The 22114-nt window shown below is 48.3% G+C and overlaps 1 protein-coding gene across 2 annotated transcripts in view; it reads left to right on the top strand.

The window, feature by feature from the left end:
• Positions 1-15742: 15742 nt before the first annotated feature.
• CTBP2 (C-terminal binding protein 2) overlaps positions 15743-22114 on the top strand; it is a 145112-nt gene continuing 138740 nt past the window's right edge. For both annotated transcript variants that reach the window (XM_064464362.1, XM_064464363.1), the window contains exon 1: positions 15743-16118. The gene's annotated coding sequence lies outside the window, so the exon portion shown is untranslated. The remainder of the gene's footprint in view (positions 16119-22114) is intronic.

The following is a 22114-nucleotide window of genomic DNA, read 5'->3' as shown; positions in this document are numbered from 1 at the left end:
GCCCGGGTTACCACCGCAGCAAGCGGCGTGGGGCCAACTGAGCTCCCCGGAGCTGCTCCCCGTGTGCTGTGCAGGGGTGCGGGAGAGAAGGGGTGCAGCTGACGGGGTTTGCATTGCCATGGCATCATGCGGTCGTGGTGATTTCAACGAGGAATCAGCTCCTTTAGGTGCAAATGGTACCGCACCTCAGGTCCGGCTCACAAAACGCTTTGCTCTTGCCCAGAGAGGTGCAGGGCTCTTTGCATCTCGGCTCAGGGCGTGCGAGCCCCGGCACTGTGCGAGCACCGCTGCTGCACATGTTTTCCCTTTAAAGGAATAACATGGTGTCGGTTTGCAAACAAAATAATGATCTTTTGTTACTTTTCAGGAAATGATTTTTAATATACTTTATTGAAGCGAGGGAAAAACAATTTAATTGTGAGAGCTGCTATAAACCACATTTAACCTCCGAAGTACTAAACACAGTGTTTTCAGATAAGTTATAGTTTTTAATCTAAGTTAAACCATTATGTACATAAGCACTATGTTTTTGCTATTCTAATAACTGCCAGCTTGGACTTACCAATTCTTTTTTTATCATCTTTTTTGTCTCCCAAGACAGATTGCTCCATTTGAACTTTAAGCAATATTTTACATTTTATTCTTCTTCATTTCTTTTCCACAGTGCACAGTGCAATACTGTATTCTTAAATCTGAGCATGATTTCCCTCAGCATATCTGTAACTTACTGGCTTTCCTAGGAGCTTTGAAATGTCTAGATAAAATTCCTGCTTTTGAGAAGTGCAGGGAAGTGGTTGCATCTCATCTGTCCTGGGTGGCATCCAGTGGTCTGTTGTTAGTTCAACACTCTGATTAATATTTTACGTATACTTTACAAACGCTTGAAGTGAAGCTTCTTCCCTGCAAAAATTAATTACTGAATAAACGGTCTTGAAACTGTATTATTCTCATAATTAATTTGGGGAGATAATCTTGGTAAAACATGAAGTTAATTATGTGACAGCAATGGGGAGAGTTTCAGATTTACACCGACTTCCCATCCCTTTGAATAACTGTCCTTAGGTTGCAACAAAACACTCTACAATAACAATTTCATGTGCGAGAGGCAAAACAGAACATTTTAAAGAAGAAAACGTGACTTTTTAGTTTATCTTTACATAAACATCACATCATTGCAACTCCTTCCCAGTACTTTATATATCTATTGTGCCTTTCATGCAAAGACCCAGAAATGCTTTACAACCATTAATTAATCAATGTGTCGCAACAGCCCTGTCGGCAGGTCAGGTCTGAGTGCCCTGGCTGCAGCACAGGCAGGTCGGACACAAATAGGTTAAGACAGGGAGGGAAAGGGCAGAGACGAGACGAGAGCCCCGGAGAGCTGTGCTGCTTCACCCCGGGCACGACTCACAGTTAGGTCATCCTTACAAGAAGTATATTAATAACTCTTGTTTATTCCCACGTCCAGCAATCTTTGTTATTAAAAAATACATCAGAATCACATACTCTGTTCCCAGCAAACAATAATCCAGAGACAGTAATTTTAACAGAACTTTTCTTCTTAAGCGTTTTCTCCACCTTTCCAGAGAAATAAACATTTCTTCTCACCACTTTTCTAACCCCTTTTCAGCTGCACTCCAGGGATGACTATGGTGTCTGTTCTCTCTCCCACAGCAGCACCGACAGCTACTGGCATTGCCTAGTAAATGATAAGAAGCTGTGAGCACAGGTTCGGCACTACAGGGTTCAGTGACCACAGTGGAGCTGTTATTTCTCAACTTTTTTTCTCAGTCTTCTTCTAGTTAATTCTTAATACCATTTACCAAGTCTTCTAGGAATATTGACTCAAAAATATTAAGTTTAAAGTTATCGCGCACCCTACAGAACAGGAGATAAACACCTAATCAGAGCAAAGGAAGGCCTTGATGAAAGGGCAGCAGCCATTAAATGGCCCATGCAACGTGGTTCTTCTCCCCAGCCTCTGCGTTCCCCTGCCCAGGCTGCATGAGGCTGGCAAACGAGGCTCACATATCTCATGGCTTGCTCACGTACGTACTCTTCCCCTGGAGGTACGGCACTTAGCTAGGATGACTTCCAAGCCCTCCCCTCTCTGCGGGATGGTGGAACAACTTCACTCTCCAAGATGCCACCCCTCTGTGGATCTCCTTCCTGTTGATGGCGGGAAGGCAACTTTTTCCTTAGGATGATTTCTTTTAGCATTTTCACCTCAGTTCTCTCCCAAACACATTTTAAGTACTCTCAGTCTCTAAAAGATCTCAGGTGTTTTGGATTCTGGGCCTTTCAGTGTCCTTCAAGAACATTATCCCTTGGCTTGCTGTGTTGAAATCAGTGACTCTCTGTGCACAACCTCAGCTGTGTGGAGCCCGAGTTGTGGGGTTAGTGTGCCGTGAGGAGGTCTGTTCTCAGGGAAATGCTGCCAGCATTTGCCTTCCAAGTGCTTTAGTCTACAAGCAAGAAGGTTGTCCTGGTTTCAGATGGGATAGAGTTAAATTTCTTCGTAGTAGCTGCACAAAGAGGCCCGTCGCTGAGAAGACCTGTCCACATGAGAGGAGACACCCTGTCAAACACCAGAGCTGTTAGGCCGGCTTCAGCTGCAGTCCCTCTGGCTCTTGCTGAGATGATCTCTCTCTTCACCACCACCTGAATACTCAGTGGCTTTGCTTCTGCAGTCTGTCCCTCCATCACCATGGAGAGGTTTCCACCTTCATTCCAGGAGCCTGCACATGCCACTGGTGATTTCCTCCAGAGCTCCTGGACAAGGCATTGCTTCCCCGGGGACCATTTGCTCTAAGCTGAAAAGGTCCTTTCAGCAAGCAAGGATAACGGGATGTGCCCCCTAAAAAATTTGCTGCCGACACACGAGTTTATCTCTGGGACGTGATCAGTAAACTATGATAAAAAAATACTTTCTTCAGGACTAAAACCATCAGCTTCTATTCTCCTCAGGAAGCTGTAGCACAGGGACACAACACAAGGGAAGAGAAATCAGCGCTGCAATCGTAGTTCTACTCTGTAAGTCAAAGAGGCATTGTCTTACACAGCTTTTTTTCCACTGTAAGTCAGGTTATGACAACGGTTTCTACCAACACCAGCCGCGTGCTGGCAGACTCCCTGTCTCTTGCTTGAAGATAAAGATTACAATAGCATCTGGGTGGAGGCCTGGGCAAGGAAACACTTCCCACAGCATCTCCCGGGATGCTGCCCGGAGCCCTGGCAGGCATGCCTGCAGTGCCCGGGGTCCAACGCTCCTGCTGGGGATTGCAACCCCCGAGCACGTGGGGGGGGGGGGGCCGCGTCTTGTGTCTCGGGAAAGAGAAGGGCCCGTCCAGAGGCAGGTGGGTAACTCTGCACTTGCCGGCTGCAGGGCTCTGCCACTGCACCAGCCGGTGTGGGGGCACAGAGGGAAGTGGGTCTTATTGCTTCCACTTATAGTTGGAAAAAATGGAGATGCTGAAAGGCTTCGCAAGGTTGTGCCCAGGGACAGAAGACTTGGTCTTGCTTCATGCTGAGTGCTCTTTTTCCAAATCAGCGAAGTCCTTAAGAGTGTGAGTAGCCCTAATGAAATCAGCGGGATTACTCCTGTGCTTAAAGTTAAACGCATACATAAGTGCTTTGCTGGACCGGAGCCAGGACTCGGGGAGGAAACACTGCACCGCTTGCCGGCATCCCAAGGGGCTGCTTCCCATCCGTGAAGCCCAGGGGTGGCCGTGGGTCTCCATGAGCCTCTCTCTCCATCGCCAGATGCCAGATGCATCCCACAGCAGTGCCTCCCTCGGGCACGGCTGTATGAGTGCCTTGCAAAAGTTTGGGAACTCCCTGGTTAGAAGAGCTACAGGACCCTGTCACCTCTGCGCAAGCGAGTCTCGCTGGTGCTGCCCCCCCAAAATAAGTTGCACTGCTGCTGGCAGGCGGTGACACGCCTGCCCTTGGTAGATGAGCTCTCCCCCCAGACTTCGCCGAAGTAAACTCTGTATGTATTGCTTGTCAGTCCCGCTGTCAGATATGCTCACAGTATAGTGTATTCACATTTTTCCCTCCCTGACCCTCAACATCTCAATTTTCTGTCTGCCTTTGAAATCTTGGCTAATTAGGAGGCTACATGTTCCCTGTGAGACTGGCCTTTTGTGCAGAGTTTGTAATTAGAGTGACTGTGTAGTGCTCTATTAATTGCAAGAATTGTGATTTTTAGATTAATGAGTTAATTGCTAATATCTGCATACAACATTCCCTCAAGATGTATTACATTACAGTAAATAAACCTTGTGTCTGGAATGGCAGACATTAAAGGAAACTGCCGTGATTAGTTTGAATACTTTAGATAGCTAAAATAATATTTACTCAAAACACAATGTGTGTAAAACTGGATTTTAAAGCCTTTTCTTTCCCCCAGCCCCCCTCGCTAGATAACATGTATATTTGATAGCTCGCAGACAGGAGCTGCCAGGATGCTGCTCTTCCCATCGAGGTCCTCCACCGCTTCCCCAGCCTGTCCTCCCGCCCCAGCTGAACCCTCCCCAGCTTCCACCGTGAGCCCTCCATCAAGCCCTCCGTCCCCAATTACACTTCGTTTCTCATTTAGACTTTATCCCACACGCTGCATTTTGTCTTTGTTTCCTCCTGAAGGGACGCCCCAGCGGCCTGCAGCGGTTGCTGTTGTCCCCGTACGCGTCCCCAGCCTGCAGCACAGCAGCACGTGGGAGCCAGGGAAGAGCTGAAGCTGCAGAAGTTACAACAGGATGGAGGGAATTATCCATATTTAAACTCCCAGGCCACTCCTGCTTAACTGTTGTGGAAAAATCCCATTGGAAATGTAACAGGCAGAGCTAGCCAAGACCTTGGTAACAGCTGAGTGATTTTCATCAGACAAGTAGCTGTTTGCTGAAAAGTGTAATTTTGGGACAGCTGAAACTATTTGCAAATTCATCATGATTTCAGGAAATAGCCTCATGTAGGAGAAAAGCCCCAAATGAAAAAGTTTCACAGTTTTCCAGTTTGATATCTTCTAGAGTAGGTGCCTCTTTTTGTTTTGCAAATGAAAATTGATTTAGATATTTATCTAAATTAAATAAAAACCTGCAGAGAATGAATACAGATGCCGGTTTGCATGACACAAACCCTCCTCGGTTGGCTCAGAGTAGTTCTTTCCTTTTTGAACTTTTTGTTTATTTGTTTAAACAAAACCTAGGCTCTACCCAAAACAATTTCCCAGGATTTTAGTTTAGTCCGCAGGCTGAATTATTCACGAGTTATTCTCTTACTTGATAATGCATAGAAATAAAGGGAGGATGAGTTAATTCCAGTAACGAGCAACTTACTTTCTGCTTGGCTCAGTATCAATATCCAATATACTTCTCAGAAGCATGGAGAAGAGTTTATATGGAAATATGTCATTGCATTTGTGCTTTTTAGAACTCCTGTTTGCTTATGCTGCTGAGCACCGATGCAGCCGAAGCGCTGAAGAATGTTCCCCCCAGCTCCCCCTGCACACTCTGTTACCTATGAACCTCCGTGGGAGACACTAAACACCAAAGGCAGCTACGCTACTCGTACACACCTTTCTAAATTTAAAAGTTCCGCTTTTGTGCTGCTGGAGCGTGAGGCTAATGTGGTAGAGACTAATTCCAATGAATACAGTCTCCTATTAGAGGGTTCGGGTTGCGTTTCCCCGTGGGATGCTTTGAAGGGAAGCTCTTTCACCAGGCTAATACAGAGGGCAGTTTGGGCACTGTCCCTGAGCCCCACGTGCGAGCACAGCTGAGAGTCATTTTTACCACCATACATAAGTCCCCAGGCTGCAGCCAGCCCCAGTAGCCACCCTACAAGCTCTGGTGACCCTGAGGCAGGACGCCTGTGGGCTCTTACCGGGGGGAGGCAGCTGCCTGCTGCTTCCCGTGCTCAGCACAAGACACCTTCCAGCGTGAGGGTGAAAGGGCACAGATGTCTTTTTGTTCTGAAAAGCAGTGGGCATGGCTGGGCTGCTTTATGGCTCCTCTAGTAACAGTCATTCTGTCTTACCTGTTTGCTCATTTGCTGTGAAGTGTCAGGACTGGGTGGGTGAGGAGGGCTGGATGTAGGGTGCTGGGGCCAAAATCATCAGAGTTAGGTCCTGTGAAAAATTTGGCATCGAGGCCAATGGTGAGGCATCCCATAGGACTGATGCTTGCTAGCTTCCTTGACAAGAATCACATCTGAGCCCCTGTAGCTTTAGGTGCCTGATTTTTAAATAAGATGGTTCATTACTTGAATTAAAATTTCCTTAGTGCTACTGAGAAAACAGTAGCATTAATGACAATCAAAAAATCCTCTTCACCTGTCAAAGTATTTTAGATTTTATCATTATGAGCCTGGCTAGTCAAAACTTCAGACTGCTTTCCTGAGAAGAGCAGCTGCCCTCTCTACTGGGGCCTGTTTGTGCATATGGTCACATCAAGACACATGCTTTAGAGAGGATTGCATGGTGGCTGGGCATTATCCCGGCTTGGGAGATGCGCCTATATCTCAGATGTCCACCCAAGTACTACTGTACCTCCCAGGGCTCTTCATCACAGGTATGAGGCACCAGGCACAAGCAGAAGCTTGCTCTTTTTCCCCTAACGTGAGTTCACTGAAATCTGGAAGTCCACCAAGGCTATGACCATGTTAACGCTCTGGGTATCCTTGATAACCTTTTACAGAAACGAATCTAGGGAAACAGCACTGCTTAGAAGCTGGCTCCATTTGCCCATCACCACCAAATACATAGCGCTCATCAAAACACAATGTAGAAAAGTATCAGAACCAAGTATCAGAAACATCTCCTACTAGAACTTCCTTAAACCAAGGCAGAAGAGTGTATGTACAAAAATTCAGGACCCAGCAGAAGGTTGGTTGCATCACATGCCTCCACAAAGATGCTGGAACAAACAGGAGCATCCATCCTGTCTCTGTCCTTTGTAAGATTTTCTCCAAACCACAGATCCTGGGCATCGGGATTTCCTGGGGATTTAACAGTGAAGGTTGAAGGTGTTTCTCTGAATGCCCTTTTCTGAAGCCTGATCAGGAAATAGGAACATAAGAGACCAGATTTTTTGTGCCTTTTATCTTTCTTCTTAAAGAACTGGATTCCTACAGCTTATTTATTACCGACAAAAAAGTAAAAATGCTTACTTAGAAACTAAGGAGTGGTCTTCGGTGCAAAGGTCTGTTGCTTTAATATCACTTCTGTTAAAGCAGCAAAAATCCTTGTGGGGACACAATTCAATCGCTAAAAGAAATGCATACACCAGTGCAGCTTGTTCCAATTTGGAAAGTAAAATAAGCAAGATGGTATAGGGCGTGTTTACACCGGTATAATTATATCACAGTAGGACTTCCAGTGTATAACTGTTTCAGTTTAAAAAAAAAATAAAATTCCTATCTCTAGCTGTCACTGCTATAACAGTAGGACTGTTCTGGGGCGGACTGTCCTTTGCTTCAACGCATGCAATCTGGCAACGAGCAGCTTTTGGAAGGATTGGCTGAGATTTGGCTGTGGTGCTTTGTTTTCCCATAAGGGATCCTTCCTTCAAAATGGAGAAGAGGAAGGGTGAGTGCAGGTAGCTTTGTTGCTCGTGCATGGGTGGAGTCACTCCTAAATGCCCCATCAACCTCCAAGACAACGTCCCTTCTTGAAATTTCCGGTTAGAGATGGTGGCAGTCCCTACTGGTGATCGTGTCCATCGCAAGAGACTGTGTTTGGTCGCGCTGGGTTGTTTAGATTACAGCGGCAGGTACAAGGCTCACGCAGCTCAGGCCCCTTTGTAATGTTCCGGCACCATATAAATGCCTGCCAATCCACAGGCCCTGCCTTATCTGCATTTATCTCACTCGGTCTTGAGCCGACACCACACTCGCTACATCTCTGGTGACCAGAGAGATTTAAGACACAATTGTACTATCAATGAAATGCAACTTTTGCCTTCCAGGCACTTAAATCCTTGGAGGGCCTCGTTCAGGGCTGCACTGCTTCAGTTTTATGCCAGTAACTTCCTAATTAGCATAAAAACGAAAGACCGGCGCTCTGGTGGATGGGATGCTGGCCGGGGACTCGTGAAACCCAGCTTCTCCCTGACCTACCGAGGGACTTTGTGTGAGTCACTTCATCTCTTCTCCCCCGATATTTCCTCTGACGGTTCAGACTGCAGGTGCTTTGGGACCGACACGATCTTCCTAAGAGCACTCGGTGTCAGAAGGACAAGGTCAGATCTGCTGTCTGGGCCAGCTCCGGTCCGCCTCGCCCCATCTCTTGTCTCTGACAGGGGTCGCAGTGGATGCTTCAGGACAAACTCTGAGAAACAGCAAATACCCTTCTAGCTTCCAACAGCCAGCGGTATGAGGATTCCCTGAACCCAGAGACCGTGTCTAGACGGCCATGTGCAGTAATCACTGACGGACCTGTAGCCCATGAATTTATTTCAGCCCCATTTAACCCATGATATAATTTGGCTCCGCAGCGTTTTGGTGGCAGGATGTTGCACAATTTACTTTTCTACTACAAGAAAAGATTCTTGCTTTTAAAACCTGATGCCTAGTTGTGATTCAATACATTCTTCTGTTATAAGAACTAGTGACTACTCATTCCCTATTCCCTTTCCCATACCCTTCAGGGCTTTATAGACATCTGTCATACCCCCTTTGGCCAGCTCTTTTCCAGCCAGATCTCAGATGATGCCCCAGGCACAACTGCAATTCAAACAGCGAATGACAGCTAGAATAAGGAGGCCGTGAGTCGGGACCAGCCTGCCTACAACACGGCGCTGAGGAATACGAGCAAAACACGTTTCGCTTCAACCTTCAATAACAGCCACGCAGGGCAATTAGCAGTGCCCCAGCAAACGGCAGATTACCTGGAAGGCCCAGTTTACCCTTTAATTTTGTTACCACATTCTTTCCTATTGACATTATAATGTTAAATCTCCCAATAATAGGTTTACAAAACAATAACAAATGTGAAACTAGAGATTGGGTGCTGTAGTATTCCCCATTAAGATATTAAATTATGCTGAAAGCGCAGGCAATTGAAGCAAGCCGGCGTTTATGGAAGGTGAACGTTGAGGAAGCCCACGGGAGATAAAGGAGAGGGAGCGGGAGGGGCTCTATATGTCTTTATCTAATAGCTATTTGTTTAGAAACACCTGGCACATACATCAAATTAGTGCATCCAAATGCCCTTCAAACTTTAAAGCAGACAGATTGATTCAAGAACCTTTCATTAAACTTTTCTGGAAAGATTAAACATCAGCCATGTGTTACATCAGCAGAACAATTCTGCTCACGCAGCGATGACATTAAGATGTTTTATAGAAGGGGTACACAAATGCGTGTGCACTCTGTGAGGCTTTTCTAAAGACTGGCTTAAGAATATAAAACGAATAAAATGGGAAGAAAAACACCCCGACAGTTCTGCATAATGATTTCACACACATGCAGGGGGACAAAAAGACCCAACAGGATTATCAAAAGAGACATCTCTTGTAGGTTTGCATCCTTTTGCTCATGTTTGCAAAGGGAAATGAATTTGAGAATCTCCCACCGATGTCGAATTCCGTGTCTGCAGTAGGACAGAACTAGTATGTATTGCCTCTTTCTAACCATCGATCCAACACAAGAGTTCTCAGCATGTATATCTTTTTCTTTCTCAATGGGAATAAATTTGCCAAGAAGGGATAACGGCGACATATTATGAAAAATATCACCTGGTCCCTAAATTTGTGTGACTTTGTGAAAATCATTCAAAATCTATATTTAATTTAACATGAAGAAACGTATGATACCGAGACCATGGTTATAGCACAAAACAACTGTTACTATTACGATCAATGTACTATTGAATTAAATTGCTTTACATATTGTATTAGAGCATCCCCCGTGTTTTGCTGGTCTTACAACACACTTGTGGAGGATTAACGTATTCCAATAACGTGTGCGGGTATCCCATTCCCTGCCGGCAGCCCCTCTGCAACCCCACACTCGTCTCCCCAACGCAACCACGTCCCAGTATTTAACAGAGAAATATTTAACACCGCCGGAGTCTTTTCATCCATAGATCCTGCAAAATGCAGTGTCATGATTCTGGGAGTGAAAACCTAGCGCTGTAACCTCTGCTGCACGGTGCACCGAAACAGTAATATATTAACACGAGGTCGTAGCCTGACAAATGCTTTTAAGAAGGCATAAGCCAGCGCTGCCATAAAACCAGCCCTGCGCTCCCTGCCCCTTCTGCTCATCCCCACCCGCGTGAGCCTCTCCCCGCGCAAGCACGTGTCTCACGCGGCTGAAGGCAGAACCGGGTTGGGGAGCAGATCCAGCTGAAAATAAGCTTTTTTTCCCCCCCGCCTCCCTGGGATTAGCCTTCAGTTGGATCCGTTCCCTGATCCACTTCACCTTGCAGCTGCACAAATGCTCGTGCTGGCAGCAGGAGGAGGCGGCACGGGCTGGGAGTGCGTGGCCGGGGCCCAGAGGAGCCAACTGTTTCTTGAGGCTCTTGCAGCAGCAGCTGAGCACAAGGCTGCAGACTGGCTTTTTTTTTATAAATGGGTTTGGTTTTCTTTCAAAATTATAAAAAACTGAGGGAGTTTCTGCACAGACCGCAAATAACCCACACCTTTCCAATCTGGAGCTCAAGGTACACCGTAACCCCGCGGCAGGACAGAACCCGGGATGAGCAAGTGCTCTGGCTTGCAGAGCTGCCCCCGGAGGCAGCGGGCAGGCAGGGAAGGCCAGAGGAAGACGATTCGGGGTCTCAGAGCCCCTGTAGAGCGCACACGACCACCCGTGTCAGTTTGGCATCAGAGCCTGGGGGAGCCAGCACCTCAAATCCCAAGGCAGCATCAGCGTAAGGTAACAAATGAGGGCTATCGCCCATAAGAAACCCACTGAAAAACTCCCATGGAAGTGGGGAAGCAAAAATACTGAGAAGTGTTATTCCTGGCAGCCTCCAATCTGAAAGCTGCCTTGACGGCTTCTTTTTTTCTATGACAAGCAAAGATTCACCACGCTTTTAAAGAAGAAAAAAAAAAAAAAAAAAAGACGAATCCATTCACCCTCCTTTCTCTGGGTTCCCACAGAGAACTTGTGGCATAAATGAGTCCTTTTTACTTACATTAAGTGAAATACTGTTACGGTATGAAACTCCAGGTCTGTAGTGCAGCCCTTTTAAAGGTGTAAAAAATAATATTACAGTAATTAAATACTAAAAACTAATCCTAAATTAAGGGGCAGGGAGGGGAGTTGCCGATCTAATGAAGATCATCGACTGCCTTTAGGAGCAGTTTTTTTCTACTGGTGCAATCCTTCACGCTGGTGCCATCCTTACGGTAAATCATACAAAAAGTGGTCTGAACCGCCTCCTTAATGAACTTACTTTTACAGGATTGACACCAAATGTTGGGTTTTTGCCTTCCTACTAGAAGTAATTGTGCTCGATGCTTGTATACCTGTGTCAGACTGGTGCGAGATCAAAACTGTAAGAAAAACAACCCATCTTCTAAACTTTTACTTACAGAACAGTTTCCCAAATACGTTTTGGGACAACTTCATCCCTGGTTTGCATCAGTTACAACAGTGAAGTGAAGGATGTGTTTCTCTTAATGCATTTTGAAGTTAAACTGCAGTACTAATATTAAAAGTGGAGTACGCTGTAAAATAAAGCAATTAATTTCTCCAGGCTCGAAATTTATACTCACAAAAATTTTTAAGGAAAATTTCTTAGTGTGTTCATGTTCCTGCTTACTGTACCTGTATTACAAACAGTTAAACCAGACTCTAGGCTTAAGTTTCTAGATCAATAGAACCGGTAGAAAATGAACGTTTCCTGCACTGATTTGTAAAACAACACAAGCACCTTCTTAAACTTTAATGAATATCCATTATAAATTGGCCAACATACCTGTTCAAAACTAGTTATGTTTTAAAAACTGGTAAAACCCAAATGGGATACTGACGTTGGTGCTGGATACGCGGCGTTCCTCAGCACGCAAATTTCATTTCTAATGATCGGACGTGGTCTCTGGCTTAGAAGGATCTAGGCAGGATTTGTGTCTGTCTGTTCCTACATAGCACTGAGTAACTAAGTTGCACAAACACTTGGAGCAGTAAAATAACTGCTCTATTCTAGTCAACAGATACTCGCTCTAAATCTGCAGAGAGATGCGTGCGCTTAAATTTATGCACCGAGAGTGATCCAGCTGAAGTCACTCTGACTCCTCACGCTACATAAAAGCTACGTAGGAGCATCGTCTTTGCAGGATCAAGGCCCGTATTTGCATCTGCAAATCAACCTCTTTATGAAAACCAGATTGTAAATTTTATTTTTATTTTTTCTTTTTAGTTCCTTGCAAGGTCTCGAGGGGTACCAGTGTAGCAGGAGGTGCTGCGCTCAGGCTGACGTGTCGCTGAAGTGTAGAGGGAAAGTGTGACTGTGCTCCCAGTTGATGGAGTGCCTCGTGTGACGTGCGTTCAGCTGCTTGCAAGCCAGCATGTGGGTCAGGAAACAATATTTGAACATCACCGTTTTCCTGAATACACTGCTAATAGAAACCAGGTTATTCACAAGAGAAGCACGTAATGCCTTACTAAAAATAATTACAAATTCATCAAATATAACTACTACAGATACAGGGGCTCCACACTTTCTGTTGTATTTTAGGAAGCGTTTAAGCTGCAACGCTGGACGAGGAGAGTGAGCACTGAAGTTAATTAACAGCATCAGGGAGGAGCATTATTTCAGTGAGGTGAACCCTGGCTGACAGGGAAAAGGGGCACCATGTAAACCTTGCACCCCAAATGCCCGGTTCCCTTATTGGAAGGACTCTTAAGAAGTGCATTTGTTGAAATTCATTTGATTTCACAAAAAAAAAATGATGCTGGGAGGGCTTGGTTCTTGAACAGTGCAAGTAACTTTTCAGTACAGCTACTAATGGGTTAAAATAAATGGAAGAGAGGGAGAGGAACAGCTTGATATTGCTGTGCTTTGCAAGCATCCCTCACAGCCAAAGTTTTCAGAACTATTCTTCTCCTAGCAGGGATTATCTGCGCAGCCACCCTCAATTATTCCTTAAGGATGGGAGCCTCAGTCTTTTAAAATATAGTTAGAGAAGGAGATGTGGGGAATCCACCTTTTAGATAACAGCCTAGTGCCTGCAACAGCTGTCCAGAAAGTGGATAAAATACAGAAATAATCCAGAGGAAAGAGGCCAGAAGAGAGGTCTGCCCCGTGCCTGCCCGGGCAGCAGGACCACCCTTCTTCCTCCAGCTCTTCTGTCTTTCCCTCGTCCCAAAACTGCCGCTCCCGAGCTCTGGGAAGCCCCAACACCCCACACCAAGCACGTGCTGAATTTTGCACAAACCAGTGAGATACCGGAGGCATTTAAGGTCCTTTAAGGTTGGGCAGCAGCTGAATGGGAGTTTTAAAAGCCACAATTGGAAGTTAAAAACCTGTCGTTTCAGGCCCCCCACTGAACCTACCGTGTATCTTCTTTCCTAGCATCTAATTACAAAGGCTATTTCACACTTGATGAATGTTCGATCGCAATCCAAAGAGTTTGAAGAAAAATCCACATGCCAGAGGATTGCCCCCTGCTAAACTCGAAGGCGTTTGCTTCGGAGCCTTCTCCTTTGCAACCTGTAATCTAATTGCTCTGGTAATAATTTGTGTCTTTGGCCTCAACGTATGTCACTTACTTTGTCTGTATCTACATTATTTATTAGAAGCGATTAGTGTTTTCCTGTCCCGCGCCCCCACACGTTGCATATGTAATGTTTAACACAGTAAATTGGCTGAAGCAAAGGGCGATGGTTGTTGTGGTTTCAAAAAATCACCGCTGAAATGCCACGGGCAAGTCCTCCGTTGGTGCAAATTGTCATTCACTGCGGCCCAAGTTCCACATGCTAAGGAGCCGCCCATGGTATTTTTGACAGTTAGCAGCGTTGCTCATGATGAAAGTCTAAGAACTCCTGATAATACAAAGACCGTGATTTTCACGGTGAGGTTTCCTGCGTGCCGGCAGGGTTTCCTCTTCGGAGGGCCTTTTGCCAAAGGGAAGAGTGTGGAATTAGATGCGTTTTCCAGCTGAATGCTGCTAAATTTTATTAAAATCAGCTTGGAGGCGCCTGGCAGCACCCCACGTCAGGCAGGGGCTGGGTATCACGGGGTGGTCGCGGCCGTGGCCGTCCCAGCACCTACACCACGGGGAAGCCCAGGGCAGCTGAGTCTTCGCGAGGCTTCAACTTCTGTGGGACAGAGGTGGCAGCTCCTGGCAGCAGGTGCCTGGAGGACAAATGATGGACACGGTGTCAACATCCAGCGAGGATCTAAAACGCGCTTCTGAGAATCAAGATCTTTAGGCTTTTCACTGTGGGATTTCGCCTACAAAACCTGAAGCTCGCTTATTAATTTTGATGGCCAATTGATCTGGTTCAAGGGTTTTATTTGACTAGAAAAGGAATGTGCTTTTTTGCAGGCTGATTGAGAAGCACAGGATATATGTAATGCAGAAGGCTCGATGATTATACAACAAAAAGATGGGATCACCACCTGCCCACACTCTTGCGATAAGCAGATGAAGAACGTCTGTCAAAACATTAATTCCCAAATCTATGGGGGTAATGCGGAATACAAATACAAATAAACGCGCGTCGGAGCGCGCTCTCGTTATCTCACATTCAGCCCAACGCCCCGGCGTGATTATACGATAGTCACATCAAATCGGGCGCTCGGCGGGGACGGACACGTCAGCCCCTCCGTCTTTTAAGATGTCAACAGCGCGGGCTCGGCACGCCTGGTGGCCTTTATTCCCCGGCCTCGCAACATCAATTTCAAACCCGAGTCGTGGCGTGCGGGGTGAGGAAGAGTATGATATAATAACTGCATTGTATGATATAGTAATTGCGGTGTCGAGCGGAGGGACGCGGCGATACAAAGGGGCACGGGGGTGCAGGCTGGACTCCTGCGCCCGATCCTGGGGGCTGCAATGGGTGCCCCCCCCGATACAGGGTGGCCGTGTGGGTACCCCCCAGAACCCCGGCAGCGGTCCCCCCCTTGCCTGGGGGGAAGTCCCGGGGGGTCCCGGAAGCCCCACGGGGGCGTTGGGCTCGGGTGGCCGAACAAAGGCGGCCCCTGCCGCCGTCCCCGTCTCCCCCCGGGCCCCGCCGAGCGCAACAGGCGCGGCGCCCCGCGGAGCCCCTCCCGCGGGTGGCCGGGGGCGGTGGCCCGGGTGTCCCCCCCCGGGTCCCCCCGGCGCCTCCCGCTGCCCCCCCCGCCCCTTCCTCGCCGCGTCTGTTTGTACTTTAGCTGATCCACTAATCCCCCGAGAGAGCCTATTTGTAGTGAAGTGTATCTATAGGGGGCGAGGCTGGTCCATGTGGGTTTGTGTCATTGGTTTGCAAGGAGAGACCCCGCCTATTGCCCAAAAAAAAAAAAAAAAAAAAAAAAGAGAGAGAAAAAAAGAAAAAAGGGGGGGAGAAGGGGAAAGAAAAAAAAAAAAAAAAAAAAAAGGCAGTGCGAGCCCCTGGCTGTGCCTGCGCTCCCCGGCGCGGGCAGGGGGAGAGGCAGGGGGAGAGGCCGCTCCGCCCAGCGCCGCCCGGGCAGTTTCCCCCTTCTCGGGCTTAAAAGCAGAAAGGGAAAAAAAAAAAAGAAAAAAAAAAGGAAATAAAAAGCAAAAGGGAAAAAAAGAGAGGGGTAAAAAAGGGGGGGAAAGAGGGGGAAAAGAGAGAAAAAGGAAAAAAAAGAAAAAAAAAGGGGGGGGAAGCAAAGCCATCGGCCCTCCCCCAAGTTGCAATTAGCATCCTCCGCGCTGCTGCTGGGCGCCGCGGCGGGGCTCCGCTGCCCCCGTCCGCTCCCGGCGCGGCGGCGGGCGGAGCAGGAGAGCGGCGGGGGGGGAGGATTAAGTTGGGGTTTTTTTTCTTTTTTTTTTTTTTTTTTTTTTTTGTGTGTGTGTGTGTGTGTGTGTGCGCGGTGTGCGAGCGGGTGGCGGTTTTAAGGTGGCTCTCCGGCAGGCAGAGCCCGGCGGCTGCGGGCAGGGATGCGGCGCTGAGGCGCGGTGCGGGGCCGGCGGCGGCCGGGACGCGGCGGCCGGGAGCAGGTAAGGGGGCGGCGGCGGCGGCGGCGGGGCTGCGCGGAGGGAAGGACAAGGGAAGCGAGGACATCTTTGCTTGGATGTCCCCGGGCGAGCCGGCGGCGGGGATGGAGGAGGAGGGATAAAAAAAAAAAAAAAAAAAAAAGGAGGCTCGGATGAGGGGGGCTTCGATGGCGGCGGGAGGCGGCGGCGCAAGTTGCGCGGGTGGCGGGCGGGCGCGCAGCGGCGGGGGCGAAGGGGGGAAATCTTTTGTTGTGCCGGGCCCCGCATTGTTTACTTAGTGCCGAGCGCCGCCGACAACATCTGCCGGTGGATTAGCGGGGCGGCGGCGGCTGGAAAGTTTGGGAAAGGGGGAACCCCGCGGTGCGGAGCGGCCGCCGGCTCCGCGCCCCCCCCCCCCGCGCAGCGCGGTGCGGGCTCCGGGGGCCGCGGAACCGGCGGCCGCGCTCCGCCGGTTGGGTCGGGGTTTTTGGGGTGTGTGTGCGCGTGGGTGGGTGAGTTGTTTTATGTAAAAAAAAAAATTTAAATATTGTATTTTTAAATTTTTTTTTTTAGTGTTTAAATTAAAATGTTAAAAATTTAAAATTTTTAGAAATAGTATTTTATTTCGGTTGAAAAACCGCACTCGCCCATCAGGCACTTGGCAACTCTCCGGGCTCAACCCGCGGAGGAGCGGGGTGCCCGGGCGAGCAGGGCGATACGGGGGCCGCGCCTCCCTCCTCCCCGCCGGAGCCCCCACACCCCGCAGAGCTCAAAATACTGAATCTCCCCAATATTTATTTATCCTATTATATCCCCCCCCTCCGACTTGGAAATTTTAAACCCTCCCCAGCTAATCTTGGACAGCAAAAGCGGAGGAGCTGCGCGGGTGCGCAGATTTACGCGTTGTTCTTTTCACACACAAACATCCCCCCCCCAAAAAAAAAAAATAAATGTAGGACCCTCTCCCCAACTTGCTGGACTTGCTGAGGGGAAAGAACAGCCTTTTGTCCTGCCGGGGGAGCTGCCCCTAAGGTAAATCCTGGCCGGGGCTTAGGGCTTGGGACTTTGCCGTGTCCCACGGCTCTGCCTGGCCGGGCTTGGGAGGAGGGAAGTGGGAGATGGAGATCTCAAAGTAGTAGAAGTAATTTCTTCTTTCAGCTGCACTTCTGCGCTGCCTTTGAATTGCCTGCAATGAATGTACGTAGCTCTAATTGAAGTACTTTAATCATTCACACTTGATTAAGTATACCGTGACCGGAGGAGAGGGATACACACACGGCTCCCTAGAACGTGAGGGATGGTATGACATTTTAATCCCGTGTTTTAAAAAACATTAGTGAAGCCGGAAAAATGATCGCCGGTGACGGTTAGGTATAATGGACCGTTGTTTTCATACAGATGGTGGCTTACCGACGGGAATGAAATTGCAGTTATTGCGGATATTTCGGGGGGGGGGGGGGGGGAGAGGAAAAAAGAAAAGGCGAGGACTTTTCAGTTTGTTTAAGCAGAGTGAAGAAAATAATGATAGACGAGATGCCTGGTGACAAAATGCTTTTGTTCCTGTTTCCATCAGTGCATAAGGGCGCCGACCTGCTTTAGCATTCTTTAAAGGTCTCTTTACCAAGGAAAATTGAAGACGGTCTCATTATAGGAGAGTGTGTTCAGAATACTATGAGGTATTTATGAATTCAGAGGTGATTGTTGAGTTGCAGACATTTCAATTACACATCCTGTAGTAAAAAAAAAAAAAATTATTTGTGGCGATGTGTTCTGTAATCTGTTATTACCATAAAGCTGATTTGTGCGTGAGCTCCGGAGCTGGCCGAGGGAATGGGTTCGTCCACGGGGCTTGAATCTTAAACAAAGATTTGTATTCTTTGCCTTGCAAAACTTTCCTGCTGCTGGGGCAGCCTGAAGTTCCTATAAAAGCGATTGTTTGGGAAACGTCAGCTATCGTCAAGTATTTTTCTGGAAAGTCTGGTGTTGCGAATGCAGGACGGTATTTTTAGAAAGGAGCTTTTCATTTTTGGACACGTTTGGGAAACCCACCTGTTAGTCATTAGCAGGGAGCGGGGACAGGGCTTTGCTTTCATCGTTAGCAAACCCGGGTGCATCTGGGGGCTGCGGGTGGTTCCTCACTTGATCGGGCTCTCACAGCCGTGGTCAATCAAAGCATCTTCCCAATTTCGAAGTCAGAAGTAGTTATTTCTCCAACTGGATGGGTAGCTGAGTCGGAGCGGTGAGCTGCTTCTGGGTTTCAAAATGTGGGTCACAGGAGCGTTTGACTTTTCATTTTTTCCCTGGAATTTTGGGCTGAGGTGCTTCTTCGGACCAGAGTTTTATTGTCGACTTTAGAGCGTACAGACTGTCGATGGTGTTTTCTTGTGGTCAGCTTCCCCTGGCTTTATGGTAGTTTTCTTCCTGAGCCCAGCCCGTTTGGGATCCCCGAGGTTTGGCCGGACCAGGCGGCTCCGGAGTGCGGTGCCCCGCGGAGCTGCAGCCCCAGCGCCCTGTTTGCTGCCAGCTCCTCTCATCCCAGCCCACTTTTTGAGGGCAAAGTTGTGCCCTTTTCCACTCGTGCTTTTCCCAGATGCAAACCGTTCAAAGGAATTTCCCCGCAGCAAAAACTGTAGCGCAGACCGTCGTCTCTAATGCTGTCATCTCAGTACAGACACTTGTCACTGGGGTCCAGCGATAATATCCCTTGTATCAGGGAAAACATGAGCCTCGAAGTATGAGGTCCCAGGCACGAGCTGGAAGCAGCACACTGAAACCTTTAGCCAGGAAAGTTGATTTATCCATCAGGCTGGCTGCAGTTCAAATAAAACTTCTTCAGTTCAGCTGGCTCTGGTAAGAATATGTACTGTAATGAAAAAAACCCCCACCCTGAATCTAGGTTTGTCCGACCTGTTGGAAGAGGTAGGTTAATTTGCACTGGTTTTTTGGTGCCTTTCACTAGCTGTGGGAACTGAAAGTGGCTTCGCGTTTAAGCGGAAAAAATGGAAGAGCTTCTCTGAACACAGCGCTGGCAATTTGCATGTGTTTTGTTAAAATCTGGTGGATGATGCTGTCTCATAAAACCTGATAGGTGTCATATTTACTCCTCGCATAAGATCTAGCAAGTATTCCTTTCTTTGCTTGATGTTGTAGCTGTAGTAAGTTAAAAGAAGCGGAGAGCGGAGCTGCTGGTGAGGAGCTCTTCTAACTGGGGTGATTACACCTGCCCTAGAAATTCGGGGTTTTTCAGAGTACAGGGACTCCTCGCCCCCAGCAGTGTCCCTCCCCCCCGATCTCTTTGCAGCTGCCCTGCCCCCCGTGCAATAAAATCACCTCTTTGTATGTTTGGTTACTCCATAGAGCTTGAGAACAGCACCCGGAGCCAGCCCCCTAGCTCTTAGGGGTTGCGTATAACAGAGAGTAAGGGTATGCGATGCGGATCTTTGTAATTTTTGTACTTGTTCTCCACCTCCAATAGGAATTACAATTTTGTCGTAAGAAGGATAAAGCCCTGAAATATCTTTTATTTCCACTGCACAGCCCACTTAACTCTTAAAATGAAAATTATTCATGCGCTAAGGGTGTTTAGATTATAGGCTCCGGCAGGACGAATGGCGTCGGGGCTCACGGGCAGGTAGGGACCCTGTGGGGTGGTTGTTGGGGTCCCCTCTCGCAGGGGACACTGGAACTTTGGAGGAGAGGTTTTGGCAAGTCACCGCTGGTTTCGCTCTCAACTGGGACGACACGAACGCTTTAGCTGGGAACTGGTGTTTTCTCCACCGCCGTCCGCGACGCTGAAAGATTCCAAATTGTGCTTTGGCACATCCGCGGGCGCCTGGGTCCACTCTCATTCCTTCTCCCACGTTCCTGTGGTTCAGGTGGTTTTGGTTTATTTTGTTCCTTCTCCTTTGCCAGAGGAAATAAAATAAAGGTAAGTTTTAGGTGAAAGGATGAAAAATGCCGTGACCGTCGTTTGCCCCAGCAAGGGCGTGGAAACCAAACCTTCCCATTATGCCGTGCATGTCTCCTCCTGCTCAGCCCCATCGTGGTGAGGAGACCGGGACCTTTGGCAGAGTCCCAGGAAGGCACCAGGTAGCGTTTTCTGTGAAGTCAGCAGGAGTTTTTGGTAACAGAGCACAGAAGAAACAGTTGTTATTGATTTAGTTCTACAACAACCTCCGAGACTTTATGAGTGGGCACCCCCCTTTCTTGCACCCTGAGCCCTGATGATTTCTTAAGTACCAGGAATTGTTTTCACAGGAATAAACACCTGGAGTCTTTAAATTACGTTTTGTTTCTCCCCTCTGAGGTCGTAATGCTGGCAGGGTGTCGCGTTCGGGAAACGTGGTGGTGAGATTGCAAAGAGAATGATGAAGACGTCTTGTTCGGAAAAGAGGTACTGCGCTGTTGAGAAGCAGAAATCCCATTTTGTCACGTTTATCTTTGAGAGAAGAGGGGCCTGAGTCCCAAATTTGCTCCAGTCACACCTAGACTTGATGCCCTACTTGGAACTTTCCATGTTGAGACAGCGAGGTAATCCCTGCGGCGTGGGCTTTGGTGTTCGCTTTGGTCGGTTGGGTTTGTCGTACTAGGTGTGGTGAGGGGGGAGCGTGGTGGTGGTCCGTGGGAAGATCTCGGTGGTCCTGCTGGCAAAGCTGGTGGTGGGTTTTTTTGCTCTGTAATGATTTCTTAGTGCCTGGGTTATATAATTTGTAACTTCCATGGGATTATTAAAAAAAACACAGCTGGAGTAGTTGGAGGGGGAAGAACATGTGGTGGAACCAGAGTGGCCTGATGGAGAGGTTTGCATCTGCACGTCTTGAAGGTCCATGCTGGTGGGTCAGAGTTTGCTTCAGCTCGTCTGAGGTCTGCAACTGTGTGTTCTGCATGAGGAGAAGCATGGCGAGGAACAGCACTGGTGTTTACCCCCAAACATCAAAGCCGTGGCGCTTTGATGCATGTACCCCATAGCAGTGTGCATGTCACTGCCCCCAGTCCTGTTAGTGTCACGTTTTCAGGTGTTGCACGTGCCTGTTGTCTGCGGGGAGATGCTTGTGGCTCCTGGGGGATGGGCATACAGCCGCTGCCAGACCCCTGCGGCAGCCGTGGGGAGGGCTCGGCATTGTTAGCATCGGCTTCGATGGACCCGTCGACCCCTCACGGAGGTCAACGGTGCTGCTGTGTTGTGGGGTTGCCAACTTCTGGGATATTTATGAAATCCCAGCCAGGAGAGGAGCCTGCTCTGGGGGAGGGATGCGGGGCCTCGTCTCTGCTCGGCGGTTGTGCTGGGGGAGGACGGAGCCCGGGATGCCGTCGCCTTTCAGGGTCCCCCAGCTCCACAGCTGGCGGGAGCTGCATGCACTTGCATTACAGAGTCGTTTTGGATAATTCAGCCTTGTTTTTCAAATACGGGGTCTTCTGTGTGGATCGAGTTAGGCATCTTGATAGGCGTCCGTAAAGTCCCATCTGTTCTGGGACTTTACTGTAAAATGCAAATAAACCCCAAGTTACTTGAATACACCAGTAATAGGTTTTAATTATTAATGACTTGCTCCTCCAACCTTATCTGGCAGTAATTTCATGTATGCTTTAAGCTTATGGAAGCCAGTGGTCTTGCTGCAAGTAACTGCCCTGCTTACTTCTGGGCTTCTGCCTGTCCCTCCCGCCAGAATTAGGTTTTATGCGGTTAAAGCAACCTGCTTGGCTGCTGAATTTTTGGCTTTGCTTCCCCAGGTGCTCTCCCTAATCCCCGCCAGCAGTCAGAGTAGTGTGAGATGAGGAAGGTCCTTTGCCACCACGGCGGCCGAATGAAGGTTGACCAAATCACACCCTTCTTCGGACCCAGGCTTCAAAAGTGCGGGGTACCTTGGCTGTGAGTTTTTTTCAGAGATGCTGGTAGGAACCTCGCCGAAGTGATTTTTCACACGAGGACCGCCACAGTTGCTCCCGTGTACGTTAACTTGTATAGTGTTGTCAAACACTCAGCCACTATTTCTTTGCGACAACGCATACCAATTATTACT

This window comes from Phalacrocorax carbo, chromosome 12 (genome assembly GCF_963921805.1).
Source record: "Phalacrocorax carbo chromosome 12, bPhaCar2.1, whole genome shotgun sequence".
In the NCBI taxonomy this organism is placed as follows: Eukaryota; Metazoa; Chordata; class Aves; order Suliformes; family Phalacrocoracidae; genus Phalacrocorax; species Phalacrocorax carbo.
This window is presented reverse-complemented; position numbering and strand designations above follow the sequence as displayed.